General features: G+C 44.7%; 1 protein-coding gene across 3 annotated transcripts in view; it reads right to left on the minus strand.

The window, feature by feature from the left end:
- LOC136838739 (anoctamin-4) overlaps window positions 1–18,051 on the minus strand; it is a 228,983-nt gene that overhangs the window by 167,985 nt on the left and 42,947 nt on the right. The window lies entirely within an intron of this gene.

Here is an 18,051-nt window from a genome sequence, read left to right on the forward strand (position 1 = left end):
TATAATATATATATATATATATATATATATATATATATATATATATATATATATATATATATATACAGAGAGAGAGACAGAGATTCGTGTCTTTATATATATATATATATATATATATATATATATATATATATATATATATATATATATATATATATATATAATTTCTAAGAACAGGACCAATTTATAAACAATATTCATACAGGATTGCCTCCTCCAATCCCACATCTAAACCACAGGGGTAGTCCTAAAAATGTAATAGCCACATTCAAAAATTGTAAACACATTGGCTGCATGTTGATCGTTGCCAAGTAAGATGGGTGAGGCTAAGATCTGTTTTAGAATCTGTAAGGAACCACAGGTCTCATAGGATTCTCGGTATGTTCAGGTTCTTTTTTTCCTGATTATTAGCTCGTACCAGTATGATACTCGGTAGGACACTGCCAGAACAATAAACAAGTCAGGGCAAAAATCTGAAAAATGAGGAGGACAAGAACACGCTGGGCGAATTAACAAACACGTTTATTACATTAACTCAACTTAAACTATAAAGAGACTCCACTCCACTTGAAAACTGGAACAAGGGAGGAAAAGACACACTCGCAAGAGACGGAGACAGACTTCAGGGTAAAGGTAGACGACATCAACGACCTTACGAGGGTCGAGGAAGACGCAAAGCGGAAAAGTGATTCGAAAACAAAAGTAGGCGATGAAGAATTTTCGAAAGAATTGTGCAATGGCAAGAAAAATGGATACGCAGAAATAGCAAAACTGAAAGAGGAGGTAGAACAACTTCGGAGGTAGGTGAGCGATCAGGAAACTAGGAAATTAAGAAAGAGGCCACGCCAAGGAAGGAAAACCCTGTATCCTCCAAGATTCTGGGCAGGACTCTCGGCCGACTTGGACTCCTCTGAGCGGGATCTCTATGTATTGGTGAAGCGAGATAGCGAAACTGACGACCGAGAAGGCCACGAAAGTGATTCGCCATGCACAGACAGTGAATGTCGGAGGGTGGTCTGTGAGAACGAAACGCCTGAGGAGACTGAATATGAGCGCGTAAGAAAGAGGGATAAAATGCAGCTTTGGAAGAAGTGCAAAAGCAACAGAAAGTTGAAACGTGAAGCTGAACACGACCCTATGTGGGAAGAACTTCGCGAAGCACTTCTATTGGAATGGCAACAACTTTCACATTCGGAGGAGATGCCTGAGGAAGAGATAGGTGGCTTACTTGAAGAATTAGAGGAGATACTCTTGGACGAAACAGAGGCAGCTGAGGAAGAGTTGGAGGAGTTACCTGAGGAAAGGAAGGAGACAATCAATGAGGAAACAAAGGAGGCAGCTGCTGAAGAGTTAGAGGAGTTACTGGAGGAAATAGAGGAGATACTCAAGGAGGAAATAGAGAAGGCAGCTGAGGAAGAAACAGATGACTTACTTGAGGTCATAGAGGAGATAATCGAGGATACAGAGACGTCTGAAGATGAGATTGAGGAGATACTTGAAGTTATTGAGACACTCAAGGAAAGAGAGTTGGCACCTGAAGAGATAGATGAATTATTTGAGGATACAAAGCAGATACTCAGGGAGGAAACAGAGAAGGTGCCTAAAGAGGAGATAAAACACATACTTGAGGATATAGAGGAGATACTCAAGGGAGAGATAATGCAGATTGTTAAGGAGAAGCAGGCTGAAAGGTGGCCAAAAAGAAAGAGGGGAAAGAAGCCATGGAGATCCATAGTTCGGGAGCATAGAGAGAGAAAGGCAGACAGGAGGGCTGAAAGAGAACTGAGGAAACAGAAATTAAAGTCTAGAAAGCAGGAAGAGGAGAGGCAGGCTCAAAGACAGGATAAAAGTCAGAAGAGAAGACAAACATCAAAGGAGATGAAGAAAAGGAAGAAAGACCAGGAAAGAAGAAGAAAATTCGTAAGGCTATGGAATGGAGAACACTGGAAGATGGATCTGGGACGCCGAAAAAAGAAAGAGTGGGGGACAGAGAGAGAGACAAGAAGCTCAGTGGAAAGAAGAGTGGACTTCAGGTTCTGGGTGTGTGAGTGTTTTGTGTATATGTGAGTGTGTGATGTGTGAGGACGCTCACTTTTGAGTGTGAATGCATCCAAAGGAACCTGGGAGTGCAAAAGAGAAGCCTGGACTTGTGGCCGAGGCAGGAGGATGGAAAGTGGTTGGGGGACACTGAAAGTTCACTGGCTCTAGAAGTTGGAAGCGGGGAACACAGAAGAGAAACCTGAACTAGTGGCTGAACCCAGAGGATGGACAGCAGTTGGGGGGCCGCTGGAAGTTCACTGGCCATGGAAGATGGAAGCTGCAAACACAAAAGAGAAGCCCAGAACTGTGGCCGAGGCTGGCGGATGGACAGCAGTTGGGGGGCCACTGGAAGTTCACTGGCCATGGAAGATGGAAGCTGCAAACACAAAAGAGAAGCACAGAACTGTGGCCAAGGCCAGCAGATGGACAGCAGTTGGGGGGCCACTGGTATTTCACTGGCCATGGAAGATGGAAGCTGCAAACACAAAAGAGAAGCACAGAACTGTGGCCAAGGCCGGCAGATGGACAGCGGTTAGGGGGCCACTGGAATTTCACTGGCCATGGAAGATGGAAGCTGCAAACACAAAAGAGAAGCCCAGAACTGTGGCCAAGGCCGGCAGATGGACAGCGGTTGGGGGGCCACTGGAAGTTCACTGGCCATGGAAGATGGAAGCTGCAAACACAAAGAGAAGCACAGAACTGTGGCCAAGGCCGGCAGATGGACAGCGGTTGGGGGCCACTGGAATTTCACTGGCCATGGAAGATGGAAGCTGCAAACACAAAAAGAGAAGCACAGAACTGTGGCCAAGGCCGGCAGATGGACAGCGGTTGGGGGCCACTGGAATTTCACTGGCCATGGAAGATGGAAGCTGCAAACACAAAAGAGAAGCACAGAACTGTGGCCAAGGCCGGCAGATGGACAGCGGTTGGGGCCACTGGAATTTCACTGGCCATGGAAGATGGAAGCTGCAAACACAAAAGAGAAGCACAGAACTGTGGCCAAGGCCGGCAGATGGACAGCGGTTGGGGGGCCACTGGAATTTCACTGGCCATGGAAGATGGAAGCTGCAAACACAAAAGAGAAGCACAGAACTGTGGCCAAGGCCGGCAGATGGACAGCGGTTGGGGGGCCACTGGAATTTCACTGGCCATGGAAGATGGAAGCTGCAAACACAAAAGAGAAGCACAGAACTGTGGCCAAGGCCGGCAGATGGACAGCGGTTGGGGCCACTGGAATTTCACTGGCCATGGAAGATGGAAGCTGCAAACACAAAAGAGAAGCACAGAACTGTGGCCAAGGCGGCAGATGGACAGCGGTTGGGGGCCACTGGAAGTTCACTGGCCATGGAAGATGGAAGCTGCAAACACAAAAGAGAAGCACAGAACTGTGGCCAAGGCCGGCAGATGGACAGCGGTTGGGGGGCCACTGGAATTTCACTGGCCATGGAAGATGGAAGCTGCAAACACAAAAGAGAAGCACAGAACTGTGGCCAAGGCCGGCAGATGGACAGCGGTTGGGGGGCCACTGGAATTTCACTGGCCATGGAAGATGGAAGCTGCAAGCACAAAAGAGAAGCCCAGAACTGTGGCCAAGGCCGGCAGATGGACAGCGGTTGGGGGGCCACTGGAAGTTCACTGGCCATGGAAGATGGAAGCTGCAAACACAAAAGAGAAGCACAGAACTGTGGCCAAGGCCGGCAGATGGACAGCGGTTGGGGGGCCACTGGAATTTCACTGGCCATGGAAGATGGAAGCTGCAAACACAAAAGAGAAGCACAGAACTGTGGCCAAGGCCGGCAGATGGACAGCGGTTGGGGGGCCACTGGAATTTCACTGGCCATGGAAGATGGAAGCTGCAAGCACAAAAGAGAAGCACAGAACTGTGGCCAAGGCCGGCAGATGGACAGCGGTTGGGGGGCCACTGGAATTTCACTGGCCATGGAAGATGGAAGCTGCAAACACAAAAGAGAAGCACAGAACTGTGGCCAAGGCCGGCAGATGGACAGCGGTTGGGGCCACTGGAATTTCACTGGCCATGGAAGATGGAAGCTGCAAACACAAAAAGAGAAGCACAGAACTGTGGCCAAGGCCGGCAGATGGACAGCGGTTGGGGGCCACTGGAATTTCACTGGCCATGGAAGATGGAAGCTGCAAACACAAAAGAGAAGCACAGAACTGTGGCCAAGGCCGGCAGATGGACAGCGGTTGGGGGGCCACTGGAATTTCACTGGCCATGGAAGATGGAAGCTGCAAGTGTTGTGGTGTAGAATAGATAGGGAAATTAAATAGAAAAAGAGAGAGAGAGAGAGAGAGAGAGAGAGAGAGAGAGAGAGAGAGAGAGAGAGAGAGAGAGAGAGAGAGATAGAAAGAGAAAAAGTTAGAGAGAGAAGGAGAGAGAAATAAGAGTAAAAGAGAGGCAAAGAACACAATGATAACGGTGGATGGCCAAATGCTGTTGTGTCGTGTTATCAATAAGCGAGATGTTTACATTGCAGTATATCGTGTTTAAGCCATAAAAACAGTCGTAAAATGGGAAATAATGGCCTCGCGATTGAAGCCAAGCAAAACATGAGTCAGCACAGTCTAAATGCTTACAACAGCTGATTCTATAGCCCCGCCTTCTCCGGAAGGTGTTTTCGTGGAAGTTCCAGGAATTTGGGGTTGACCCAAGTGATATACTTCTTCAACCTCCAATCAATTATGTGTGGGGGGGTCTTTCCCACACCCTCCTAAGATCACCTCCTATCAAGTCCTCTAAGGAGAGATTTGAATCACACCCACTACAGTCCTTCCAATCAGCTACTTGAAGGGGAGGCCTTGCTGATTAATCCTTCCAATAAGGCTAGAAGGAGGTGGAGATTTACAGATAGCAAGTTTCCTGAGGGTTCAACGAGTGAGAGACCGAGCTGAGGAGAAGAGAGTCAGAACTGTGTCCTTCAAGGAGAGTACTTCTCCCAATGAAAGTTCACTGTGTTCCCCATATAGACTGATTCAAGAGTGATTCGTTTCTATCATTGTAACTTGTTAAATTTGTACTGATCTTTATAATATTAAGTACGAATTAAAGTGAAGAAATTACCGATCTCGTCTCTATACGCCTTTCTGAGAGATATCAATATTTAAAGGAATAAATATACAAAGATAGCACATCATCCGCTGGCCAATCTGAAGACACCTGGAAAGAAACCAAGGTAAGAAGAGAAAGACTAAAATCTATGCAAACATATAACGAAGAACGTAAAAAAAGGAACAATAAAAACATTACACAAGCACAAAAGAGAAGCACAGAACTGTGGCCAAGGCCGGCAGATGGACAGCGGTTGGGGGGCCACTGGAATTTCACTGGCCATGGAAGATGGAAGCTGCAAACACAAAAGAGAAGCACAGAACTGTGGCCAAGGCCGGCAGATGGACAGGTTGGGGGCCACTGGAATTTCACTGGCCATGGAAGATGGAAGCTGCAAGCACAAGAGAAGCACAGAACTGTGGCCAAGGCCGGCAGATGGACAGCGGTTGGGGGCCACTGGAATTTCACTGGCCATGGAAGATGGAAGCTGCAAACACAAAAGAGAAGCACAGAACTGTGGCCAAGGCCGGCAGATGGACAGCGGTTGGGGCCACTGGAATTTCACTGGCCATGGAAGATGGAAGCTGCAAACACAAAAGAGAAGCACAGAACTGTGGCCAAGGCCGGCAGATGGACAGCAGTTGGAGGGCCACTGGAATTTCACTGGCCATGGAAGATGGAAGCTGCAAACACAAAAGAGAAGCACAGAACTGTGGCCAAGGCCGGCAGATGGACAGCGGTTGGGGGGCCACTGGACTTTCACTGGCCATGGAAGATGGAAGCTGCAAACACAAAAGAGAAGCACAGAACTGTGGCCAAGGCCGGCAGATGGACAGCGGTTGGGGGCCACTGGAATTTCACTGGCCATGGAAGATGGAAGCTGCAAACAAAAAGAGAAGCACAGAACTGTGGCCAAGGCCGGCAGATGGACAGCGGTTGGGGGGCCACTGGAATTTCACTGGCCCTGGAAGATGGAAACTGCAAACACAAAAGAGAAGCACAGAACTGTGGCCAAGGCCGGCAGATGGACAGCGGTTGGGGGGCCACTGGAATTTCACTGGCCATGGAAGATGGAAGCTGCAAACACAAAAGAGAAGCACAGAACTGTGGCCAAGGCCGGCAGATGGACAGCGGTTGGGGGCCACTGGAATTTCACTGGCCATGGAAGATGGAAGCTGCAAACACAAAGAGAAGCACAGAACTGTGGCCAAGGCCGGCAGATGGACAGCGGTTGGGGGGCCACTGGAATTTCACTGGCCATGGAAGATGGAAGCTGCAAACACAAAAGAGAAGCACAGAACTGTGGCCAAGGCCGGCAGATGGACAGCGGTTGGGGGGCCACTGGAATTTCACTGGCCATGGAAGATGGAAGCTGCAAACACAAAAGAGAAGCACAGAACTGTGGCCAAGGCCGGCAGATGGACAGCGGTTGGGGGGCCACTGGAATTTCACTGGCCATGGAAGATGGAAGCTGCAAACACAAAAGAGAAGCCCAGAACTGTGGCCAAGGCCGGCAGATGGACAGCGGTTGGGGGGCCACTGGAATTTCACTGGCCCTGGAAGATAGAAGCTGCAAGCACAAAAGAGAAGCCCGAAACTGTGGCCGAGGCTGGCGGATGGACACCGGTTGGGGGGTCACTGGAAGTTCACTGGCCCTGGAAGATGGAAACTGCAAACACAAAAGAGAAGCACAGAACTGTGGCCAAGGCCAGCAGATGGACAGAGGTTGGGGGGCCGCTGGAAGTTCACTGGCCCTGGGAGATGGAAGCTGCAAACACAAAAGAGAAGCCCGGAACTATGGCCGAGGCCGGTAGATGGACAGTGTTTGGGGGGCCGCTGGAAGTTTACTGGCCCTGGAAGATGGAAGCTGCAAACACAAAAGAGAAGCACAGAACTGTGGCCGAGGCCAGCAGATGGACAGCGTTTGGGGGGCCGCTGGAAGTTCACTGGCCCTGGAAGATAGACGCTGCAAACACAAAATAAAAGCCCGGAACTATGGCTGAGGCTGGCGGATGGACAGTGGTTGGCGGGCCGCTGGAAGTTTACTGGCCATGGAAGATGGAAGCTGCAAACACAAAATAAAAGCACGGAACTGTGGCCAAGGCCGGTGGATGGACAGCGGTTGGGGGGCCACTGGAAGTTCACTGGCTCTGGAAGATGGAAGCTGCAAACACAAAAGAGAAACCCGGAACTGTGGCCGAGGCCGGCGGATGGACAGCGGTTGGGGGACCACTGGAAGTTCACTGGCCATGGAAGATGGAAGCTGCAAAAACAAAAGGGAAGCCCGGAACAGTGGCCGAGACTGGCAGATGGACAGCGTTTGGGTGGCCGCTGGAAGATCACTGGCCCTGGAAGATGGAAGCTGCAAACACAAAAGAGAAGCCTGGAACTTTGGCCGAGGCCGGCGGATGGACAGCGGTTGGGGGGCCACTGGAAGTTCACTGGCCATGGAAGATGGAAGCTGCAAACACAAAAGAGAAGCCTGGAACTGTGGCCAAGGCCGGCGGATGGACAGCGGTTGGGGGGCCACTGGAAGTTCACTGGCCATGGAAGATGGAAGCTGCAAACACAAAAGAGAAGCACAGAACTGTGGCCAAGGCTGGCGGATGGACAGCGGTTGGGGGGCCACTGGAAGTTCACTGGCCCTGGAAGATGGAAGCTGCAAACACAAAAGAGAAGCCTGGAACTGTGGCCGAGGCCGGCGGATGGACAGCGGTTGGGGGGCAACTGGAAGTTCACTGGCCATGGAAGATGGAAGCTGCAAACACAAAAGAGAAGCCTGGAACTGTGGCCGAGGCTGGCGGATGGACAGCGGTTGGGGGGCCACTGGAAGTTCACTGGTCCTGGAAGATGGAAGCTGTAAACACAAAAGAGAAGCCTGGAACTGTGGCCAAGGCCGGCGGATGGACAGCGGTTGGGGGGCCACTGGAAGTTCACTGGTCCTGGAAGATGGAAGCTGCAAACACAAAAGAGAAGCCTGGAACTGTGGCCGAGGCCGGCGGATGGACAGCAGTTGGGGGGCCACTGGAAGTTCACTGGCCATGGAAGATGGAAGCTGCAAAAACAAAAGGGAAGCCCGGAACTGTGGCCGGACCGGCAGATGGACAGCGAGAAGGGGGCCAATAGATCTTCACTGGCCCTGGAAGATGGAAACTGCAAACACAAAAGAGAAGCCTGGAACTGTGGCCGAGGCCGTCAGATGGACAGCAGTTGGGGGGCTGCTGGAGGGTTACTGGCCCCTGGAAGATGGGAGCTGCATGCACAAAAGAGAAGCCCAGGACTGTGGCCGAGGCCGGCGGATGGACAGTGGTTGCGGGGCCACTGGAAGTTCACTGGCCATGGAAGATGGAAGCTGCAAACACAAAAGAGAAGCCCAAAACTGTGTCTGAGGCCAGCGGATGGACAGCGGTTGGGGGGCCACTGGAAGTTCTCTGGCCCTGGAAGATGGAAGTAGGGAGCAGAAAAGAGAAGCCCAGACTTGTGGCTGGGGCCGAAGGATGGGGGGCTGCTGAAATCCCGGAGCTGTGGCCAAGGCCGGCAGATGGACAGTGGTTGGTGGGGATGCTGTAAGTTCACTGGCCCTGGAAGATGGAAGCAGAGAGCACAAAAGAGAAGCATGGAACTGTGACCTAGTTCAGCGGATGGACAGAGGTTGGGGGCCCGCTGGAAGTTCACTGGACTTGGAAGATGGAGCTGCAAACACAAGAGAAGTGTGGATCTGTGGCCAAGGCCGGTGGATGGACAGTGGTTGGGGGCCGCTGGTAGTTCACTGGCACTGGAAGATGGAAGCACAAAAGAGAAGCTTGGAACTGTGGACGAGGCTGGCGGATGCATAGCAGTTTTGGGGCTGCTGAAAGTTCACTGGCCCTAGAAGATGGATGCAGGGAGGGCAAAAGAGAAGCCCAGAAGTGTGGCCGATGCCGGCGGATGACAGCAGTTGAGGGGCCACTGGAAGTTCAATGGCCTTGGAAGATGGAAGCTGCAAACACAAAAGAGAAGCCCAGAACTGTGGCCGATGCCGGCAGACAGACAGCGATTGGGTGGCTGCTGGAAGTTCACTGGTCCTGGAAGATGGAAGCTGCAAACACAAAAGAGAAGCCTGGAACTCTGGCCGAGCCGGCGGACGGCCAGCGGTTTGGGGGGCTGCTGGAAGTTCACTGGCCATGGAAGATGGAAGCTGCAAACATAAAAGAGAAGCCCAGAGCTGTGGCCGAGGCTGGCAGATGGACAGCAGTTGGGGGTCAGCTGGAAGTTCACTGGCCCTGGAAGATGGAAGCTGGAAACAAAAAAGAAGCCTGGAACCGTGGCCAAGGCCGGCGGATGAACAGCGATTGGGGGGCCGCTGGAGGTTCACTGGCCCTGGAAGATGGTAGCAGGAAGCACAAAAGAGAAGCCCCAAACTCTGACCGAGGCCGGTGGATGGACAGCGGTTGGGGGGCCGCTGGAAGTTCACTGACCCTGGAAGATGGAAGCTGCAAACACAAGAGAGAAACCCAGAAATGTTGCCGAGGCCGGCCGATGGACAGTGATTGAGGGGCTGCTGGAAGTTCACTGGCTCTGAAAGATAGAAGCAGCGAGTGCAAAAGAGAAGCCCAGGCTTGTGGCTGGGGTCGGAGGATGGGGGCCCGCTGGAAGTTCACTGGCCCTGGAGGATGGAAACAGGGAGAGCAAAAGAGAATCCCGGAGTTGTGGCTGAGGCCGGCAGATGGACAGCAGTTTGGGGGCTGCTGGAAGTTCTCTGGCCCTGGAAGATGGAAGTGCAAAGAGAAGCCTGGACCTGTGGCTGAGGCCGGCAGATGGACAGCTGTATAATGGCAGATTCTAAAAGATTTCACTGATTCCTTAGCCTGGCATGTATTATTTAGGCCCCTGTATTAGTATTAGTAAAATGTTCAAGAATGACCATAAAGATAAAATTACTTACTTAATTAGTAAATAGTTACCTTATATATAATCCCTATGTATTCATATGTTTAATATATTTTTTTAAAATGTTCATTTTGCAAAAATGTTTGTTGTTTACCAAAAGGAGGATATACTGAGTTGTACTTTTATAAACATAGGTAATCAGCTTATTCCTTCCAAGGTCATTTTTGGTGGTCAGTCTCTTTCCCTGTATAATCTGTTAAGTGACTCTTCGCTGCTTCTGAGCTGTTGCACCTAATCTTTTGTAAAACCTCTCAAATATTTACCCTTGTTTTGGTAGGTCAACTAATTCTTCAACTGTGCTGGATTCCAGGTACATCTGTTCCTTTATAATCCCCATCTGTCAATTACATGAGCTTTCTTGTAAACTTATTTGTATATTTCTATCAGTCTTCTAAGTAAAGGACAGTAAGTTGAAAGGCCTAGCAACCACACCATGTTCCACTTTTCCCTTCGTGGCTATTGCCTTTGCATACACATATATATATATATATATATATATATATATATATATATATATATATATATATATATATATATATATATATATTTATATATATATATATATATATATATAAATGATACAATTTTGAGTTTTCCTTGCTAACCACTACGTAAAAATTCAGCCTGCCTAAAAGGTTCCTTTTGTCCTCTGCCAAAGATAATTACCAGGAGTGGCTGAATTATATGCAATTTTTTTCACTTCAATAATCTCGTTTGATTGTTTTTACCATTCCGTTTCCTTTTCCGAATAAAGCCAAACTCACGAAAGGGCTTCGGGATTCGCGTAACATTTAACGTAATAACTGGGAATTTCAATTCATTTTGATGATGGGTATGAAAGGTATACTCTTTAACCTATGCAAAACTATATAAAGCGAATACCGCTTAAACTATCTAATCTACGCAAAACTATACGAAGCAAATACTGTTTAAACTAACTAATTTATGCAAAATTTCATAGCGCAAATACTGTATGAGCTAGCCAGTTATAGAAAATTATATAAAGCGAATATTTCTTTTCACGGTAGAGAGGAAGATGAATACACATAACCAATTCTAAGTTCCTGCTAATTGACGCAGTCTCAGGAGACTGCATTTATGTCAATATGACTGCAGAAAACCTTTTAAATGCATTTCCAAGGACACTTAATCCTTCTACCACAAAGAACAATCATCATCTGTAATGTTATTAGAACAATCATCACCTGTAACCCTGTAAGAACATTCATCATCTATAATCCTGAAAGAACAATCATCACCTGTGATCCTATAAGAACAATCATCACCTGTAATCCTATAAGACCATTCATTATCTCTAATCCTGTAAGAACAGTCATCTTCTGTAATCCTATAAGAACAATCATCACCTGTAAATCTGTAAGAACATTCATCATCTCTAATCCTATAAGAACAATCATCACCTGTGATCCTACAAGAACAATCATCACCTGTAAACCTGTAAGCACAATCATCATCTGTAATCCTACAAGAACAACCATCATCTGTAATCCTATAAGAACAATCATCTTCTGTAACGCTATAAGAACAATCATCATCTATAATCCTGTAAGAACAATCATCATCTGTAATCCTATAAGAACAATCATCACTTGTGATCCTATAATAAAAATTATCATCTATAATCCTGTAAGAACAATCATCACTTGTAGTCTTATAAGAACAATCATCACCTGTAATCCTATAAGAACAATCATCACGTGTAAACCTGTAAGAACAATCATCATCTATAATCCTGTAAGAACAATCATCATCTATAATCCTGTAAGAACAATCATCATCTGTAATCCTATAAGAACAATCATCACTTGTGATCCTATAATAACAATCATCACCTGTAAACCTGTAAGAACAATCATCATCTATAATCCTGTAAGAACAATCATAATCTCTAATCCTATAAGAACAATCATCACCTGTATTCCTATAAGAACAATCATCTTATGTAATCCTATAAGAACAATCATTACCTGCAAACCTGTAAGAACAATCATCATCTATAATCCTGTAAGAACAATCATCATCTATAATCCTGTAAGAACAATCATCTTCTGTAATCCTGTAAGAACAATCATCATCTGTAATCCAATAAGAACAATCATCACCTGTAATCCTATAAGAACAATCACCACCTGTAATCCTATAAGAACAATCATCACCTGTAAAGGGCAATCATGGATCCCTCATCTGTAATCCCAAGAACAAAACTGTAATCCTAGGAAACTCACTGGATCAAAGAAAATCAAATATTTGAACAATCATCATCTGAGGTCTATAAGAAAAGATCAGTAAATGATAACAAATACCTGTGGGTCATCTATAATCCTCTCAATCATCTGTAATCCTAAGAAAACATTTTGTAAAGCAAGGCTATAAGGTAAGAACAAAATCTGGTCAATCATCATCTGTAAAAAAAAATAAGGAGGTTTGGTTTACTATAAGAAAAAGGGAGGAAGGGAAAATATTTGACGTTATTCAGGAACCATGGTTGCGACCATGAAGATCTTCCAACAAACAGTTGTATCAGGGTCCTGAGTTGTGTCAGTGCATTGACTTGTCAAGAAAAGTTAGCCAACTCGTAAATAATGATTGACTGATTGAATGATTTGATTCGTTCTTACAAACTGGCGTCAGTCAACCGTAATATTAACACGGAAATTATATTATTGCTGATCAGATTTTTCCAGCGGTAATCGAAAGTCTTGACAAAAAAAAAAAAAAAGTGGGGAAGTAGGCGCAAGCAGCCATAGTTTTATTAAAAAAATTAAGAAATACTGAGACAATTTGAGCCCAAGTTGAATAAGATAAAAATCTAAATAGATTAGAGCAAATAACTGCTAAGATAAAAGAAGAGATTGCTACTTAAGCTATTTTAAATGCTAAAAAAATATTCACATCCACCGAAGGAAAATCGTTCCTCCTATCTATTAGGAGTAAATAACAACAATTATGTTGGTCTTGTCCTTACGCTAGTCCTGTGGTCATTTATGCTTTTGCAACAGAATAAGTTTCTCTCTGAACACAAAGACCGAAGGATATCATGGTGATCATTGTCTAAATATAAAAAATTACAAATACATGGAGAGCAGTACCTCAGAACTGATAAGCCTTTACAGTTGGTATCTGCTGCAGTAGTATAAATAATACAAGGGGCTCACACACACACACACACACACACACACAGATCTAAAGGGCATTCTGAGACTGATTGATTAAGAGTTAGAGTCACAACTAGAGAGAGTTACTGACGAGATTGATTAAAAGAAAAAACAAAAAGAAGATATAACTAAAATAAATAAATATCTAAACAATCCTAAGCTGCAACGAAAGGCATTGCACAAAGCTCTCCAACTTTTTGTTACTCAAGAGTTCAAAACCACACACACATCTATAATTTAAGATCTTTTCATTAATGCTCAGGTCTATTCCAAACTGCACAAGTTCTTGAGAATAACTTTGTCATCAATTTACGCGGGTTCGTTTCAAGATTAGACTTCATTATTCTTCAATTTCACGTGGTTTGGATGAATTTTATTTTGTAGATACAAGCATATCCAAAAAGTTGCAATAATTCGAAAGTTAATAAACAATGTGGGTCCATTATTACACATCTAATAATATTTAAGTTCTCTTCATTAATGCTAACTCTATTCCAAACTGCTTAAATTCTTGAGAATACTGTCATCAAGAAACTTTGGCAATTTTCAGTAAATTTTGGCACACAAGTCCATTTGAACTAAAATTTTAATCTTATATATTGCAAAGTTCAGTTTTTTTTTTTTTTTGAAAATATTAAAATATAGAGAGAGAGAGAGAGAGAGAGAGAGAGAGAGAGAGAGAGAGAGAGAGAGAGAGAGAGAGAGAGAAGGATTTTATGACTCGTAAATTTTGGCTGCCGGTATCATTTTTCCTTTAAATTTTTCCCTATGTATTTGCAAAATTCAGTTTAGTTTTTCAATGAATACTGCGTGAAAATGTTAAAATATGACAAATGGATACTCACGCACTGTTCTTAATGTATACGTTATTCTTAAGTGGGAGAAGGAATGCATATTCTAATGTGTATTTGTGGTTGTCTATAGCATAAGATTTTAAGAAAATGATGCTGCAAAGCGCGGGGCACCTTACGAAAAAAAAAGAAAAAAAAAGAAACTTGAAAGAATAACCCATGACAAATACTTAACCGCCAAACGCGAAGTCTACCTGACGTGAAAACCCTCTCGAGAATGTCGGTAGGAATGGCTTAACGCCACCAAACTGTCCTGTGTCGCTTTAAAAGATTCCTCTCTCTCTCTCTCTCTCTCTCTTTGTGTGTGTGTGTGTCTGTGTGCCCCCTTGTATTATTTATACTACTGCAGCAGATATCAACTGTAAAGGCTTATCAGTCCTATGGTACTGCTTTCCATGTCGTCATAATTTTATTGAGACAAAAATTATCACAATTAATATTTCAATTTTCCTTGTATAAATTAAAAAATTTTTGTACAAAAAAGTTGAAAATTTTACTCGTACTTGGCTACAGAAACGTAGGTTTAAGGGCCTAGTCTGCTTTAACGGATCAGAGGCCTACTGTATACTAGATTATGTACTAGTATACTATGCAGGATGCTGCGTATGCAACATAGTTACTTTTTACCTTTGTAAACTCGGGTTGCATAACTTGAATAATTGCTTTATGTGTCTCTGGGAGTATATGCCCCAAGGAACTACTAGTGGCGGCGAAGCGAAATGTGGCCAGCAGTGATATTGGTTGTCTCGTACAAGAGTGCCTTTTATTTCTAGAAGAGGGAAGACCATATATAATAATTACATGTCGGTCTTGCTCGTCCATTCTCGGATAATTAAACCAGTCACCAGGGTAAAGTTTTAATTCATTAAATAAATAAGCGTGAGATCATTCGTTTCTTTTCTCCAACCACACACACACACACACATATATATATATATATATATATATATATATATATATATATATATATATATATATATATATATATATATATTGCACCTTTTTCCTTTATTTTCCAAACTAATTTACCATAAACCTCATTTCACTTTCCTACGATGTTCAATAAACTCCTCCAAGAACTCATCTGCCGACGTAGCTGCCATGTTACCCTTTCAGCGTCTAGTTGAAACTGAAGTAAATCTTGAGATCACGCCATAGGCGTGGAGATTTCCGGCCACCTGAACTAAAACGGAAGCCACAAACCTGGCAACGACAGGTTGCGAGCTGGTCGGAGAGGTCGACGGACTCCGCCCACTTTGGTCGGAGGAGAACACCATAGACAGTGAGGTTTACTTCCGGTTCAGACGACCGGATCCGGCAATCGTAACGTGTATGGGGCCCTTAAGAGATTAAGCTTGTCTCACTGGAGTCGTAACTTAATTTACTTAACTATACGAGAGAGAGAGAGAGAGAGAGAGAGAGAGAGAGAGAGAGAGAGAGAGAGAGAGAGAGAGAGAGAGAGAGAGAGAGAGAGAGAGAGAGATAATTACCCCCAAACCCAACTATTATGGTCACTGTCCTTATCGTCTTGCTTAGACGAACATCAAAGTCGTACTTTACTGCATCGATATCTCATTGGTTATTCATGAGTGTGTCCTTGGATCTAATTATCTCTGTCGCTGCCCCCATTCATCACTCCGAAGACTATTGACATCGCCGTTAAAAAAAAGGTTGGGGGGAGCTAATCATGTAGAGCTGCTGGTAAGCGGTGCACGTCGATAAAAACGTGAAAGTTTAACTTCATAGTTTTTAGCAGACGATTGCACTCAGTTTCACGCCTGACAGAGAACAATTTTCCCAATCACATGCGTGTGAACATAACAAGAACACAGTGCTTTTGGATCTGAAGAATATGTAAAAGCAGCCTTTGTACTCTTAATAACTGTTTGAATGTCAATGTTACGTTACGAGAGTCAATATTTTGTTCCAAACAAAAATTTCTAAGTCCGTTGTTTCGTTGAGATGACGTGCTGGTTTTATCTGTCCCTATACGGAATACAGCTCTCCCATTTTAAATGTTTTCCAGTCTCATTTCTCGAATGGACTGAATCTAAGACAATTCTTGACTCAGTGACCTTGCCCTTGACTCTTTTTTAGTTTTTATTTCTGCCTGCTTTCCCTCCACCGTTAGGCTCTGGAATTCTATTCCTGCTGCCTTTTTCCCTGATTCCTTCCACTTCGTTTCATAAATTATCCAACCCGGGATAGATAAGGATATCAGGTAGCTTGAAAACACTCAAATTAACGATTATATCTCAAGCATCTCAAGTACAGAAAATCAGTCCCCTGTGTATCATGATATAAAAACATTCATTGGCATCCGGGCTGGATACATTGCGTTCGAAGACGCCCGAGTCTTAGTACATTAAACGCGGATAAATTATCAGGCCATGTAATGATATCATAAATTACCTTAATTGGATGCAATCCCCACCAGCCTGAGCCGCATGACGACGTTTGCCGAGAGGAGTGATGTATACTCAGACATCAAAGCGTTGCCGTCACTATGGCAACCGATAACACAGCAACTGCTATGGTCCCCGAAATGTTGTTTATGGATGGCACAAGACACTTGGTTGTCTTTCTCGACGGCGATTCCCCTCCCCGGAAAACCCCCACCCAACTTCCTGTTCTGAATTGCTTTCTTGTTTTTTTCCGATTTTTTATCCATTCCCTCGATTCTCTTCCTATTTAGCTGTCCAGCTTATTGAACTTGACCTTGTGGATTTATTCTTTTATTCGGTCTCATTGCAGTATCTTATATTCTCTCTCTCTCTCTCTCTCTCTCTCTCTCTCTCTCTCTCATTTAAAGGATGAAATTGGGGGATTAAATCTAAGAAAATCTTTTTTGCCCATACCAAATGAAACATCCCATGAACAATGAGAGCAGATTATGAAAAGGTCTTCCATGCTGACTTGGGAAACAATATTTTTAAAAAGAAATTTCACTTCATTAGATATCGAAGGAAACAACAGACGTGATTTTAAGTGGTACTGACCATTCGAGTAGCTTTAGCATTAGCGGACTCCACATGAAGGACTTGCTTAAACCCAGTCTAACTAGATGCGCTGACCTGTTCTAGTCTACGGACATTGGGTCACACCATAGTTACTTCAGAGTTATGGAGGATTTATCCATTGTGCGAAAGAGCACTGTTCTCATATCTTGGGAGGCTTTTCACATGTTAGTCTTCTTGAGAGACTCAAACCATACGTAAGATATCTCCTTGTTTTCTATATACATTTCTTTGGACACTGCTCTCAGAATGCTTCTTTGAATTTCCCCGGCCCCTCTGCCCACGTTAGGCTTCGTGGTCCAGCACTTATAAGTCAAGAACTCGATGATCAGCCATTTTTGTTACTCCTTCTTATTACTAACTTCAATAATGCGCGATTCTCTTCCTTGTTCTGTATCTCTTTAGTAATTTAACCTGCCGCTTTTCTCGGTGTGCCAATCTCCTTTTGGACACTCATACACGTCTCAGTCTCCTCACCACTCAAATTGCAATATAACAAAGCAACATAACACGATTCTTCAAGTGGACTAATAGCCTTCAATTATACGACCTTGGCAGCAATGTGTTTTCAAAACTGTTAATGACTTCCGGCAGCAAATATGATTATCATAGTTTATGCTCTGCTAATTACTCTAGGGTTAAGCCCCCATTATTTTTGTTGACGCAATTAAGCAAGTGTCATCGTCCTCTCATTGAAAGCAAACAATGTATTTTCAAGGTTAAAGACTCTACAGGCTTCTTGCTCGTAAGTTTACGTCCAAGCAGGTGGTATATTAATGAGGCCAGTGACCTTAATGTCAGGCATACAAAGCAGAGAGACTTCGACCAATAATAAAGGTGATGTAATTGATCTAATGACTGAGAGCAGTAAGACACAATAAGACCATGCGTGCCATGAAGGCACGAGACTCCTGAGTCTGAGACAAACAACATTATACACTCACGCGATCTTCTACTTTATGACGAAAGTG

This window comes from Macrobrachium rosenbergii, chromosome 5 (genome assembly GCF_040412425.1).
Source record: "Macrobrachium rosenbergii isolate ZJJX-2024 chromosome 5, ASM4041242v1, whole genome shotgun sequence".
In the NCBI taxonomy this organism is placed as follows: domain Eukaryota; kingdom Metazoa; phylum Arthropoda; class Malacostraca; order Decapoda; family Palaemonidae; genus Macrobrachium; species Macrobrachium rosenbergii.